Below are 15,201 nucleotides of genomic sequence, written 5' to 3' on the forward strand. Positions count from 1 at the left end.
TCAATATCAGTTATCACATGACTTATTCAACAAATTCAAGTCACATATAACACATTTAGCTCGTTTTATTCCCCATCTTTCAATTACAACAATTTCAATCAACAAATAAAACTCATCCTCAATCCCCATTACTCCCCAACACAATTAGGAAAGTAGTCATGTGTAGTCTAAGAGTTTAACAAAGTTTAGAAGTCACTTGCCTCAAAACACTTCAACTAGTAACTCAAATCTGAGTTTTACCCTTCCGAGCACGCTCCAAATCACCACAATCTATTCATAAATGGAATCCCACAATCAATACGAATCTAACAACACCAATATCGTGAAATTTGGAGAAAAGAGTAAAATGGTCAAAAAAATCTCGTTCTGAAAAATATTCTCGAAATCTGGAAATTTTTAGTGAAAAATGTTCCCCAAGAAATTTAGAATCCAATAGTGAAAACCGTTTCGAAAAAGGAGTTGAAATGAGTTCACAAACTCAAATTTTCTATTAAATTCGGGTTAGGCAAAAACCCCCAAATTTTACAGTTGAGATCTCAAATTTTGATGTTAAAATCCATAAATAATCGATGGAAATCAAAGATATAAGTTGGAAATAACTTACCCAATGAATTCCTTGCGAAAACCCAACTTGAAAAATACCCATTTCTCCATTTTTAGAGATGTTTTTAGGCTTGATGGAAGCATCTGTTAGGGTTTTGCCCTGATTTTCTTACCATAATTTAAGATTTATTTTTCCTTAAAGAAAAAATAAAACATTACCATAAATGTTTTTACTTTTCTTGAAAGGAAAATATAATATTATTTTATATTTGGTTTATTCTCTCCTTTATGACTCCTTTTCTAGTAAGAAAAGGTTTTAGAACTCTATAAATATAGGTTTGTTTTCTTCTAACACAAAAAACAATAACATCCACAATGTAGTCGTTTAAGACTTTTGTTTATGGGAGATTTATTCTCTCTAAAGTTTCAATGTTTTTCTTTATATTACTTTTGATATAATAATATTTTGATTTTTAGTATAAGTTTTTGTTATCTGATTTATCAACCATATGATTTGTAAATTGTAAGCTTCCGCATGACGCCCTAATCACCATTCATAACCCAACAGCATGGTGGAGGCAAATCTCTATGGTTTGTTGGACCAAAGTGAATAATCAATGTCATGGACTTGATTGAGACTCCTAACAAATACGGTATTAGAACGGTATGCTCCCTATGTACGCTAGAGGGGCAAAGCTCAACGAGGACGTTGAGTCCTTGAGGTGAGGATATAACACTCATAATCTATAGAGAGTTGGCCGACAAAGACAAAAGAAGTCTACTAACAGATGTTTAAACAGTTAAATCTGACGATGCATGTTACACTTAAGACGTTCCACATTGGTATAAAAGAGAAAAGCAATAGCTTTACAACGCATAAGATACATATATACATATGATTGCGCTTGGGCTCGATAAAAGTGTAGCTCGAGAAGCAAACTTTTTGAATCAAAAAGCGAACAATATATATTATGGGCTTGAATCCCGATGATTTTGAAAAGTTCAACTTCATGCACGTCACTACCAAGTACCAACTTATATTTGGTGTATTTGTTTGCCAAACTAATTACATTTTTGCCATTATTTAAAAAAAATTGTTTACATATAGTATAAATTTTAATAAATATTTCCACGTCATTGAACAACATCATATAAAATGAAATAAATAGTTTTTAATACTTAAGCATTAAATATATTGTTAATCGGAGTCTTAAGAATTTCATAACCACATGAAATCTAGTTATGTATTATCTCATTATTTCAACGTTAATCAAAGGCTGATTAAGAATTTCATATCTCTAATTAGCTCCACTCTCCGTTTATGTTACTATCATTATATATTTATTGTTTGTCTGTTTGTTCATTAATTCCCAGTAACATTTGGATTAATATATGAATTTTGACGTATAGTTGGAGATTAAAATTATGTTAATTATCTCAAGTCTATCCATATGAATTATTAGAAATATTTAATTGATTACATCATTTAATTATTGAGAAAAAAAATGATGTTTTCATTTTCAAATAATATATTATTGCCTACTTATAAGTCAATAAGAACATTAGTGAGAGTTATTATATATGGTTCGTCACAATAATAAAAGAAATAAATGTAATAAATAAATCATAAAGATTACACTTATGATTTTAAAAGATTAATTAGTAGTAAGATAGTTGACTTGAGAATAAAAGAACTGCATTATGCAACAAATGGGATGATGACACATCAAACAAACTAGGAATTGGTCTCCTAAATAAAGAAATTAAAATAAATAATAAATGAAAGTCATCATAATGTAGAAAAATAATGACAAGTTTGGTGTTGTTGATGTAATTTGATGCTACCATTTCTTTATTTTTATTTTTGAGTGAATCGTGATGCAGTGTTGAAATTAAAAAGATCATTCATTAATAGTAGAAAAGAATGAATTATCAAGGGGAAAGAACAAAGATATCATGTATGATTTAAAATAATTTTGAACCACATTATTTAATTTGCTGCTCTATATATTTAAAGTTTTTTGATACTTATGTAAAAAGATTCAGAAATTTATATTTATAAAAGAAAAACAAATACTTTACAAATTTCAAGCGAATAAAAGATTCAATAAAGTCCTTTTAAATTAAGAAGTTTCACTCTGACACTAAATTGGGGCCGGGGGATTTTATGGCAACAGTAAATGTATTAATAAACTAGACTTTCTTCTATGTTTTATCAGTCGATATTTGATAGTATTAATTTTCGTGCAAAACTTAAAATTCTAGCCAAAAGAAGTGACAAATCATGCATGCACCTCCACCCCACCCCCACCCCCACCCCCCACCCCACATACTTTGCTTCCAAGAAGCTTGACTAATTGTAATAATAAATAAACTTTGAATAATTAATATTATGATTTCAACTAAATAAATGAATGAACATGGGTTGTTTGGTTGGTTAAAAAAAAACACTATTTAGATTTTATATGGAATGGGTTCAAAGCATTAGTTGAATATCTAGCTTTTGGACTTTTCTAGGGTTAGGTATCAGGAGAGGGAAATTAATGTGACCCCTTGACAATATTATATATGGATTCCTCTATCTTAAAATAAGTTTTGCCTTTTATTTTGTTCGATGGTCAATTTCACTAATTTTTCATATTTAATTGAAAATTTTACGAATTTCTCCTTATAGGAAGTTGATCAACAACAACAATATGACTTGTGTTACTTGTTGTTGGAATCCTCATATATATGATAGATAAATTTTCTCGTTATCACATTCTGAACTAAATTTTGTCTTGTAAGTTATGAGTAGAGTTTAGGAAAAGGACAAGCTAATGAGTTAATGGATTAATTATCAACATCCATATAGGTGGAATTCATATTATTTGAATGAAAAACATCACTATAATTTAAAATATTAATTAAAATTTATATTATTTGATTCTCGGAAAGTGAAAGATGATTTGAAACGGAGAGTACTAATGTAGAATTGTTTCCTTGGACAACTCATATATTTGAGCCATTCTGTGCATTATTCCAAAATTTGACTTAAGAAACAAAGTATATAAATGGGACAAGTGTTTCGATCACGTTGTCACTATATGGGGGATAATTGAAGAAAATTGTTAATTATTCTCGTTGAATGTTTACTCGTTCATATTCAATTTGATACATTTCAAAAAAAATAAAAATAAAGTAAATATTTTATTATATCATCCATAATTATTACATGTCTTTTAATGCTCAGAGATGAACTGAAAAACAACTAAAGCATTAATAACAAAAAACAAAACTGATATAATTACATGATAAATTATCTCTTGATATATATATATATATGTGAAAAAGTAGACGAAAAAAATATTAATTAAATAAATGAAGTAATATTTTTTTCAACTCAAAATAGGAACCTATTGGTATGTAGGCTCATAAGTTAGAGGCTCAAAAGGAAAAAAATGAGTCGATAACTATTTTAAAATTTATGAATTTTCAATAATCTCTACATAAAAGAAAAATTGTATCGAAAGTGTTCAAGGAATATTGAAAAGCTTAAGCAAGTTTCATTTTATGGCAGTTAGATCAATAATTCCTTTTGTTATATATTAAGTTTTAATAAATATTTATATATTTAGTTAATTTATTTTTTAATATAAATACAAGGTCTACACAATATGACATTTTAACTCCGCCCATGCTATCATTATTTGACGCAATTTTTGTCTTTATTTTCACATTTATTGGATCGGTAATGTCAATCGACAACACGTCATAGCCAAAAATGTTGAGTACCAAATTATATATTTTCTTACAAAAATATTAGTTACCACAATTACTTTGTCAGAATTATTTTTCAAAATAAAATCATAATTAATATTTTCTTTCTTTTAATTTGTTTGTCTTGCTTTCCTTTTTAATCCGTTAAAAAAATGAATGTCTTTTTTCTTTTATAAAAAAAATTCTTTAATTTTAAATTTATTAAATAAATTTTATTTAAAATTCTTTAATTTCTTAATTTTTTTTACGTGATTCAAATTAAATGAAAAGAAAAAAACAAAATCGAACAAATTTATTAAATATACATCTACTCCCTGGTTCTTTCAATTAAAATTATGCCCTAGCTAGTGATAGCATGTCGATCATGGTGCCTAGATAAAATATTTAATATTTTTTTAATTATAGGTGATTGAAATTTGCAACTTGTTTGAAATTGAAATCTAATAATTGTTTCTTCAATTAAAATGAAAAAAAATTAATTCACTTGATGAATAGTGAATACATAAAATAATTAAATAATTCCATGTCTCTTTAATTTCTCAACCGACACCATAGATATATGGGAAATCGAATTTGTTATAGCCACGAATTTGGGATTTAAATTTTATAATTTTAATATTAGATTATTATATATTTAAAGTTATGAGTATATATTTATTTTCTATAGTATTTTTTATATTATTGTACATATTTTATGGTCTATATTAAAATAATATTGAATTTAGATAAATTTGATGTTGATATATTAAAGAGAACGATTCACTTTTTAAAAGCTTCACTACACTGCACCCCCCGGCCCCCCACATACACATAACTAGGGGTGTTCATGGTTTGGATAAAACTGATCCAAATTGAAAAATTAAATCGAACCGATTAAATGAATCGATTTAATTTGGGTTTTGGTTTGGTTTGGTTTTAGATTGTTAAGAACCGATAGTATTTGGTTTGGTTATGATTTTGTATGGAAAAAATTGAAGAAATAACTGAACCGAACCAACAAGTTATATACATAAATTTTATTATTATACATACATAATATATTATATTCATAAACAATTTTAAAGATTTTATATATGTTTCATCAAATTTATTTATAATTTACTTATGAAAGAAAAAATGTCCACGGTGAGAACATTTTTCTTATTGGTTTCATGTATATGAGTGTCTATGGAAATTCTTTGTGGGATTGAAAATGTCATTGTCTCTTCCTTCTATGCCAAAATAGTGAATTTTGAAGTTTTATTCAGTAAATTCAATAATTGAAAGTTCTGTAATGCCAGTCATTCTAACTATTTTTTTGTTTGAATGGATTATTGTCACTTTTTTCACGTTTTGAATGAATTGTTTCTTTTATTTTTATGTATGGTTAATAACCGAATAACTGAACCAAACCAAACCAAAATCGAAAACAACCAAACCGATAAATGTATATTATATTTGGTTTGATTTGGTTTTGATAATTTTAAAACCGATTAAGTTGGTTTGGTTTTGGTTTTGACCAATAACCAACCCAAACCAAACTGTGAACACCCCTACACACAACCCCCTTTTCTCTTGTAATTTCTTTAATTAAATTTTGATTGATTGGGTACATATCTAATTAGTTGAGGTTCTAAAATAATTATCGAACATTAAATGAGAAACAAAAAAATAAAAATCTCTCTACCCATGACATTCAAGCCTCTTCCAATTTATCAGAAAAATCACATTGCATATATATTTCTTTATGTGTATATATATACATAAAATATTGAATCTCTTTATTTTTTTTGTGTGTATTTATTTTAATTGTTCTTCAATTTTTTTTAGTAGAAATTTTGTTGCTTAATCCTTCGTCAAACTTTTCAATAAAAATGTTTTATCTTAACTTACTCGACATAAATTTAAATTAATCAAAAATTTAATCTTTGAATATCGAATAGTTAAATTTAGAAAGAAAAAAAAAACGTAAAAGCTAAACCTCAATCATCATATTTCCTTTTTTTTTTTTAATCATCAAAAGAACGAACGAGGAAAAATGTACGTTCTCTTTCCCTTTTAGAAAAAAAGCATGTTACTTCTATAGTTTCATTACCGTTGAATGTGGATGCCAAATTTATTCCTTATAATCTCTAACGCATGAAGCTTTTTTATAACGAAATCATTTGAATTCAGTATTTTCAAAGCAAAAAAAAAAAATATATATATATATATATAAGTGAAAAAATTATTAAAATTAAGGTAAATTGCAAATTTGAGTGGAATTGCAAATTGATTGTCGATGATTATTCAGACTTGATAAAGATTGTCGTAGCACCTTATATACTAGGAAAAAGGACTCACTATGATGCTTACTAGATTAGAATGAGTTTTTTAAATTTATGCGTTCTAAATTCTAGAAATTGTATCTTACAAGATTTTACGTATTAAGTAATTTTTTAAAATATATATACGAGATTTATGTCAAAATTATCGATTTCTGTTGAACACTCCAACTCATAGACAAGTTATATATACATGATATGTGCCCACATATCAAATTAATGTTGTCTTTGTCACTAATGTTCGTTAAGGACACACCACATGGATTGACTAAGGTCTTCTATTATGTTAAGAATATTAAAAGTTGAGATCATCGACTCTAAATCTTAGAGTCGTCTTTTTATTTGTTTGAGTTGATCTTATCCATTGCCTAGTCTTCGTTAGACAAGCAATGGGCTTATATAGGTTAAGTTTAATCTTCAATCTTTTTTACTGATTATTTTTATTTTAGAGTGCTTTTTAATTTTTATCCCTAAAAATTGGGAGTTTTTAATTTTTGTTCATGTTTTTCATTTAATGAAATTTATAGGTAAAAGTATCCTTAACTATAACTTAATTCCGCAGGGTAAAAGTTCTTGTCCGACATAAATTGTGTAGTTTCTACTTCATAAGCAGAAGCATAACTTTGTGAGTTCTGAAACTAAAATTAATTATGTCTTGTAAGACATAACTTATACTTCGTAAATTTTGTCTGTAGTATCTAATTTGCAAGACAAAATTTAGATTTGTGCAAATGTTTAGAGAACTAATTAGAGGCATAACTTTGTGGATTCTAAAACTAAACTTATGTCTTGTAATGCATATATAACTTGTGTCTTGCAAATTTTGCCTACAAATATCTTAATTGCAACTTGAAAGACAACAATTTAGAGAACCAAGTGTTGGATATTTTGTAATAATTAAAGGTCTTAAATTGAACAGACACATTTATTCGTGAAAGAATATAATTGTTATGAAAAGTCATTTGTTCATTAAAGAGATGAAGAGTCATCTGTTCATAAAAGAACATGACTCTTATGAAGAATTATCTCTTAAATTCTATAAATATAAAGACTCTCTAGAAGTGCCTACGAAAAATCTGCATGTATAAACAGAGGACTTTGTTGTATAATTGAACTTATGTCTTGTAAGACATAATTTTTACCTATGATTTTTTTTTCCCTATAAAACATAACTTGTGTCTTACTAGTTATATACACTACACCATTTATGTTTCTTATTTCTCTAAACTTTTATCATGAGTATTTTTTTCGCAAGGATATTTTCATCACTTTTCTTTTACTTAAAATATTGAATTAACAAAAAACAAAACAAAAACTTAAGGGTCAAAAATGAAAAACCACCTAAAATTAGATGTGCCTTTAATCTTAACCATTCTGTTTTGCGAACAAATTGTATTAAATCCATGAGCAATAGTATCAATTAATTTCTATACTTTTCTATGAAAAAATGTTGGACAACTTTATTAATCACTATAATAAAAGTACTCCTTCAGTTTTTTTTAGTTGTTATGTTACATTTTTCGAGAGTCAATTTAATTAATTTTTAAAGTAAAATTAGATTATATTAATTCGATATATTAAAATAAAATTTTGCATGTTCAAAAACTATACAGAAAGTACTATAAATTACAATTTTTTCATATCTATATGATGAAAAATACATCTTAAAATGTTAGTCAAAATTTATATTATTTGACTCTTAAAAAGAAAACTATGACAATTAAAAAAAATCGGAAAGTAGCCATCATTTCCCAAAAGTATGACCATCCTTCCCTTTTTCTCTTTTTTTTTTTTCATATAAAAATAGTCCATCTCCTATATATTCCTTTTCCCAGGGCTAATAAAGCACCTAGGAACTCAAAAGTGGTAAACATTCTTAAAATAAATAGAGGCAGTGTGGATGATACATGCATTTCAAAAATTCTTAATATGAAATCTACTTTTTATTAATATTATCTTTATTTTAAGATTTTGTACATATTTTAGAAAAGATGCTAGTTTAATAATTTTAAGTTTTAATCATAAGAATATTGCATGGCTATCCTTTTATCTCTTTTTTAAATATCTCACTTCGTTACTGGAAAAAAAAAAGTGAATATAATTTTCGAATAGGTTTTTTCAAAAATTAGTTCATCAGAAACAACTTCAATAAATTTGCTTTCAGAAATTTCTAACAACTAATCAATTTCTAGTGGGATATCTATTAGAAATTCGTGTTTTTAAATAGTGTAGTATCTACTTAGTTGTGTAAAGTAGATTCAGAGACTAATCTATACGTCTAGCTTTAAGTAAAACAAATATTATTATTCGTATATTTGTGAATTTAAAATTTTAAAATTTGGGTTCACTATTTTGTTTCATGGCGAAAAGAAGCCTCGCACAACTAATTTCAATGCGAGGCACACCTTTAGAAAATTCAAATGATAGTCTTCACCTACATGTTAGTTGGGTGGCTTACCAAACCACTCATGGTGCTCTATTACTATTTTATGTTTACTTTCACATACTATGTCACCTATATTGAAGAGAAAAATATAATTATAATATTTAATCGTCAAAAAACTAATTTTTAAAAGCAATTTATTACACAAAATATATCGCATTTATACAAAGAAATGTAATTTAAATCGTCTAACATAAATATTATTTTATGGCTTAAAATCTCGACCTATATGTTACACATATAATATTTTATTGTTGCTTCATAACTCTCCTTTAAATTAAAGAAATAATTTGAAAAGCGGGAAAATGTTATATTAGTTGAATGATGTGACTTTGAGAAATATATTGTGGTCAAATTAGAATATATTTTTTTCCAAGAATCAATGAAGGATGTTGTTTAGCCATTTAGGGTCCACATTGATTCTTTAAGGGTTGGTCCTAAGTCCCAAACTACTTGATACTCATATGTATATTTGTTTTAACATTTATATTAAACTAACTAATATATATATATAATTCGATGTAAATATCGATATTTTGTATCACTCTATATTTGCATGGTAGTATGACCCTTGCTCTTTACTATATTTAGTTTTTCTTTTTTAAAAAATAAAATCACATCATTGAACGACTTTTAATTAAAGATTTTTGTTTTTTGGCTATAAGATATAAACTTTTAATTCGAGTTTCCTTTTTTAACTTTAAAATATCAACTTTCTATCCAAGTTTTTTTTCTTTTTTTTCTTTAAAATATCGACTTTCAATTCAAATTTCTTCTTGCTTTAAGCATACAATCCAAACTTTATTAATCTAGTTAATTTGAATTTGCACTTGAATTGTTGGGGATGATATACACTTTATTTAAGCAGACGGTTTTCTCAAGAACTTAAATTTGAAACCTCCTATTAAAGAAGTCAAAGTAATCAAAACATGAAGTGTACGATCTATTGAAGTAGCATTGTTTTTTTATATATATATAAATACTTATTTGTATTGAATTATATCAAATCAGACAATATGATCATAAAAGTTTAAAATTTCAAAGGGGGATACATATAACTTTAACCATAGTTTTTGGAGATAAATGTGTATATATAAGACATGTCTTGTATTCATTGGACTGATATAATTATTTAGTGTCAAAGAAGATTAATTCTAACTCTATGGGATCCACCTTTAAGGTTAATTATTAGCATTAAACTTGTTAAGAAATTAAAATTATGGATCATACCTATTATTTATTGCATTTTTAATAAACTTCTACATATGAATTTATATTCCACATAAAAAGTACAAGATGAACCCGATACTATTAGGCTCCAACTCCCCCTACTCGGTGCATGCAAGTTTTTACCATCCTATTCACACTTGCCAAGTTGCTCTCATTTCCACATTCGACGTAACATTTAGCACTCTAGAGATATTTAGTCCCAGGCCCACCCAATTTGCAAAAGACAGTGACAAATTAGATTATGGGCCATCACAATAGGACACGAGTTTAAGTTATACACATTATCTGTATAATAAATTTTCTTTATTAGGTCACCTATTCTTCTAGAATGTGAGATTTGTAATATAAAAATAAAATAAGTTAGTAACTATAACAGATAAAAGTGTCTTATTACTGATGATTTTTTTTATACTAACGATATATGTACCTTAAATTCTACCGATAAACCAAATTTTCCACAAGTAGAACATTGATGATAAAATCTAATTAAACATCTAATTCACAATATCCTGGACCATCTTTATTAATACTTGGACCACATTATTGTTGACAAATTTGTACTTCCTTTTAATGGGCCTTGTTGACAAATACTCTTACTTATCTGGGCCTAATTGTCAAATTTTGAATTTGTCACTGATTTTTATGATTTGGATAACTATTGACTTGAGTTTATTGACTTTTACTTTTCCTCTAGAATATCTAGCACAGATTTTTCTTGGTAGGCGTTTCATCGTAGAAATTAAATATATTTCACTTTATTTGAAATTTATGAGTAGGAGGTGAAGATAAAGTTTTGTTTCATTATACTATTTGTAAAGGAGGGACGAGAATATTTTATTTGAAAATTATAAAGATAGAGTTGAAAAAACTAAGTTACTAAGTTGTATTTCAAATTCTAAATTCATCGCTCATTTAAATATTTGGTATATATCCTAATTTCACTAGTCTGATTAATGCATTTTTTAATCGGGTATGATCCGTTTAAGGGGGAATTGCTTCGTATCATGAATTTCTTCATTGTTAGGATTCGAAGTCCTGGTTAAAAGTGGAAGGATCCAGATGTGGATTCAAAATTTGAAATTCATGAATTTCAACCGCGACTTCAAGTTAATATACAATAATAATTGTGTTCAAAGTCCAATATTAATAAGTGCTCAGTGAATTTCTTAATAAATACATTAATGAAAAAAATACTGAGCTAGTTTTTAATGTATTCGAGCTACATATTATGTATTCGGTTTATTTTATAATGTATCCGAACTAGTTTTTAATGTATTCAATCAACATATTATGTATCCGGTTTGTTTTACTTTTTCAGGGATTAATGTAATTACAAACTAAATAGGGATAGATTGTAATTTCATATTAAAACTATGTGATTCCTAAAATTTATACCTTATTAATTGTGTTGAATTTGATTGGGCCATAAAGCAAAAGTGTGCTTAATGGGCTATTGTTACAACTTATCAACCCAACTCCTAAGTTTCATTGACAAAGATGAAGCCCATAGTGAAATTTCCATTATTAAGTAGGCTTGCACAATACCAGTAACTTGAAGCCCATTTCACAATAAGATTGACAATAATGGGCCATTCTATGCTAAATTTTTTGGCCCATTATGAAAGGATATATGTAATTGAATTTGAACGTAATTGAGTGTAATTATACGATTTTAGTTTATTTGTTTGATCATATAATTACTTGATCAATATGAAATTGGTGTAGTTGAGGAAGAGTAGTTAGCTCTCTAATTCTCAATCGGAGAGGGGGGGGGGGGGATTAATTGTAATTATCGGACTGGGTAGCCCAAATTTTTTAGAGAATTAAAAAAAAAACAATCTAGGATGTCAAAGTACAGACTCATTCAAACTTGTGTTTGAACTCTATTTACCACCACACTAGGTCAAAGAGATTCAACAATTTATATATAACAAAAAAGAATTTGATTTTGTCTTTTTTCTTAGTAACAAAGAGGCTTTGATTGAACCCCCTTTCCTTTCCTCTCTTCAACTCCGCTATTTGACTTGTTAGTGCATAAAAGTTAAAATTCTAATTTTAACAGCGCCCCCAAAGTTAGGTTTTGTACTTGTGGGTTTTGTCATGGACTTAGTTTGGCCTTGTGTGATTTTATGGGCCATGGAACAAAGGTGGGTTCTGATAAGTTAAATCAAAGTTGTTAGTAAATTTTGACACACAAAGGTCCAAAACATAGCATGCTTATGGTTCCTTCATGAGTTGCCAAGTTTGTTGTATAAAAGTTCCAACAAAATAACATAAAATCTTAATGAACCTCAATCAAAGAACCTGTTCCTTTGAAGTTAACATTTCATCAACCACTTAGAAAGACAAATAGTCTTTAGACATGTAATTATGAAAAAAAGACATATGGGCTTCATTTTGTTTTGGGCCTTCTATTTGTGGGACACCTTTGAAAAAGCCCACTCATTAGCTCTTCTTATGATCAAGGTGAGGTGTACTCTATTATTATTCTTTTCTTTTTGGTCTATTCTAAGGAAAAGATTGATATCTATTTATATATTTGTCGTTAATGACATGACTTGTTGAAAATCACTTAATCAAGAGGTATAGTTGATGTGTTATGTAATTTCTGTTATGTATTGAAAGTTTTTCTTTCTTGATATTATAATCATTCAAATATGTTTATATAACACCTCATTGAAATTTCGAACTTAGAACATGTATGCACATATTCTAATTGCCCTTATAAACTAATGTGTCAAAACGATTTTATTTCTTCTCCTTTTTAAAACATGTATTCGATAAAATATGCATGGTCTTATAAAATGAAAGATGTAATAGATGCCAAAGCATCTTTAACATTTAAGGTGGATTCAAAATTTTAAATTATTCGATCAAAGCATCACTACTTGCGGTTGTACTCAAATTTCCTTTACACGTACCTTGACCATGAAAATATATTACAGTACACCAAACATTTTTCGTATTGTGTAAAGGGAATTCAGGTACAACCTCAACGCGTAAACTTTATATTGGTTGATAATACAATAGTACATTTACCACTATTTTCCTTTCTTCTGGATGTTTAAACAAACTTGTATGAAAACAATCAGACATGAGTTAAATGGAGATGTTTGGTTTATTTGTCTAGTCCAAGTTTAAACATTGAAACAAAAATTCAGAAAATAACAAACGATCCATTTAAGTAGTTGGGGTGCACCTTGTTCACCTTATCAACTTAGTCTCAATTGATGTGTCTCTATCCATGTCTGTTCAAATCACAACCAAAGATAAAGCCCATTCCCTACCCCCACCCCCACACCACCCCATAACTAGCACTCATTGGCCCTTTTTTTAGGCCATTCTTTAAATCGTTAGTTCAGTGGGCTAAATTTCGCCTTTAAAAGTAATTCTATAAAAAAAAATTCTTCCTCGCAGACAAATTTAATCCACTAGACTAACGATGACATAATATAATAGCCTCAAGAGAAGGTCATTTATGCAAACTTCTCACCTTACCCCCTATACTTTAGGCTATTTTTTAAATAATGTCATCATTAGTCCAATGGGCTAAATTTGCCTTTACAAGTAACTATTTAACTTTTTTATAGATTAAATTTTGTTTATTATTGAACTTATATGGACATAATTTAGTAGTGGACTGAAAAGAGGCCATTTGTACAAAGTGGCCCACTCTAACCCCACTTCTTTAATGGACTGAAAATACACTATGTTATTGTCCACTAGGCCATCCCCATCATTCCAACCCAAAAGTGGGTGTACAAAAGCTGGTCTGTTACTTCACCAGCATGTTCAAAAACTAGATAGAGGGGTGTGGCCTCAAAAGTACACTTCTACAAGAAAAAATAATTTCTTGGCCCATTTACAAAATTAATGGGCCCATTTTAGGTTTTTTTGGGGGGTGAGTTGAAGGCAACAATTAATAACTTTCATTGTCGGTGGGTGGTTGTTTGTTTCTATATACATGTTTCAAAAATTGCTATATTGTCAATAAGGATGTAGTGGAACGATAAGTATGTTTTGAGTTCGAGTTCTGATATAATCCTGTCAGTAAATTATTGTGTTCAAAACTAGGGAAAGGAAAGAATGTTGTTAGAGTTTAAAACTAAAAGAACTAAAATAAATCTAACAAGTTCGATTTTATTGTAGGTATCGAGCATCGTATGAGAAAAACAAAAAAGATTGAGTATATATATTGCTGATCCACAAGCCAAATGCTATCATACATCTTTTCAAGATTCATCTTCTATTTACTAGTTTTTTTTGTATATGGTTACCACTTAATTTGCCTTTTGTCCCTACTGTTTTGTTTCTCTTTTTGTGAATTGGCAATTCATTCTTCATGATAACTCACTTCTTCAAGATCCATTTGTCTTCTTACATCCACATCTGTGTAAGATGACTTGTAAAATACAAAAACTAAAGTATTAGCAAAACTAGAATCACATGTATAAGCTAACTGTTATTTTCTTTCTTTTGGTCACATATATTTAAGATGACACAATGTAGGTATTGATATGTAATATAGTGAAAGGGACATAGAGAGGTCTTTAATTTGGAATAATAAATTTGGGAGTTCTCAAGTGTCACATGGACTATCATGTGATGATATGGAATTTCAAGAAGCCAACATGGATACTCTTATGGTAGGGTAAAGGGTATACCATGATCATCATCATGAGATGTGATGGATGAGAATTAAGAATTTAGTACACACGTCATTATTAAATATACGCGGATTTTTTTGGGGGGAAAAAAATGGAGAACTGTCGGTAATTCAGAATCTATAGTCAGCTAATCCAAAATGAGTGTAACCACATATGCACACATATTATGTATAAAAAATATTGGATTCAGATGACTCGTACTAGATTCGCCTCTGTATGACTGTCCTACCTCATCTCAAGGGGAAAAAAGAGAAGG

Source organism: Solanum stenotomum, chromosome 4 (assembly GCF_019186545.1).
Source record: "Solanum stenotomum isolate F172 chromosome 4, ASM1918654v1, whole genome shotgun sequence".
Lineage (NCBI taxonomy): Eukaryota > Viridiplantae > Streptophyta > Magnoliopsida > Solanales > Solanaceae > Solanum > Solanum stenotomum.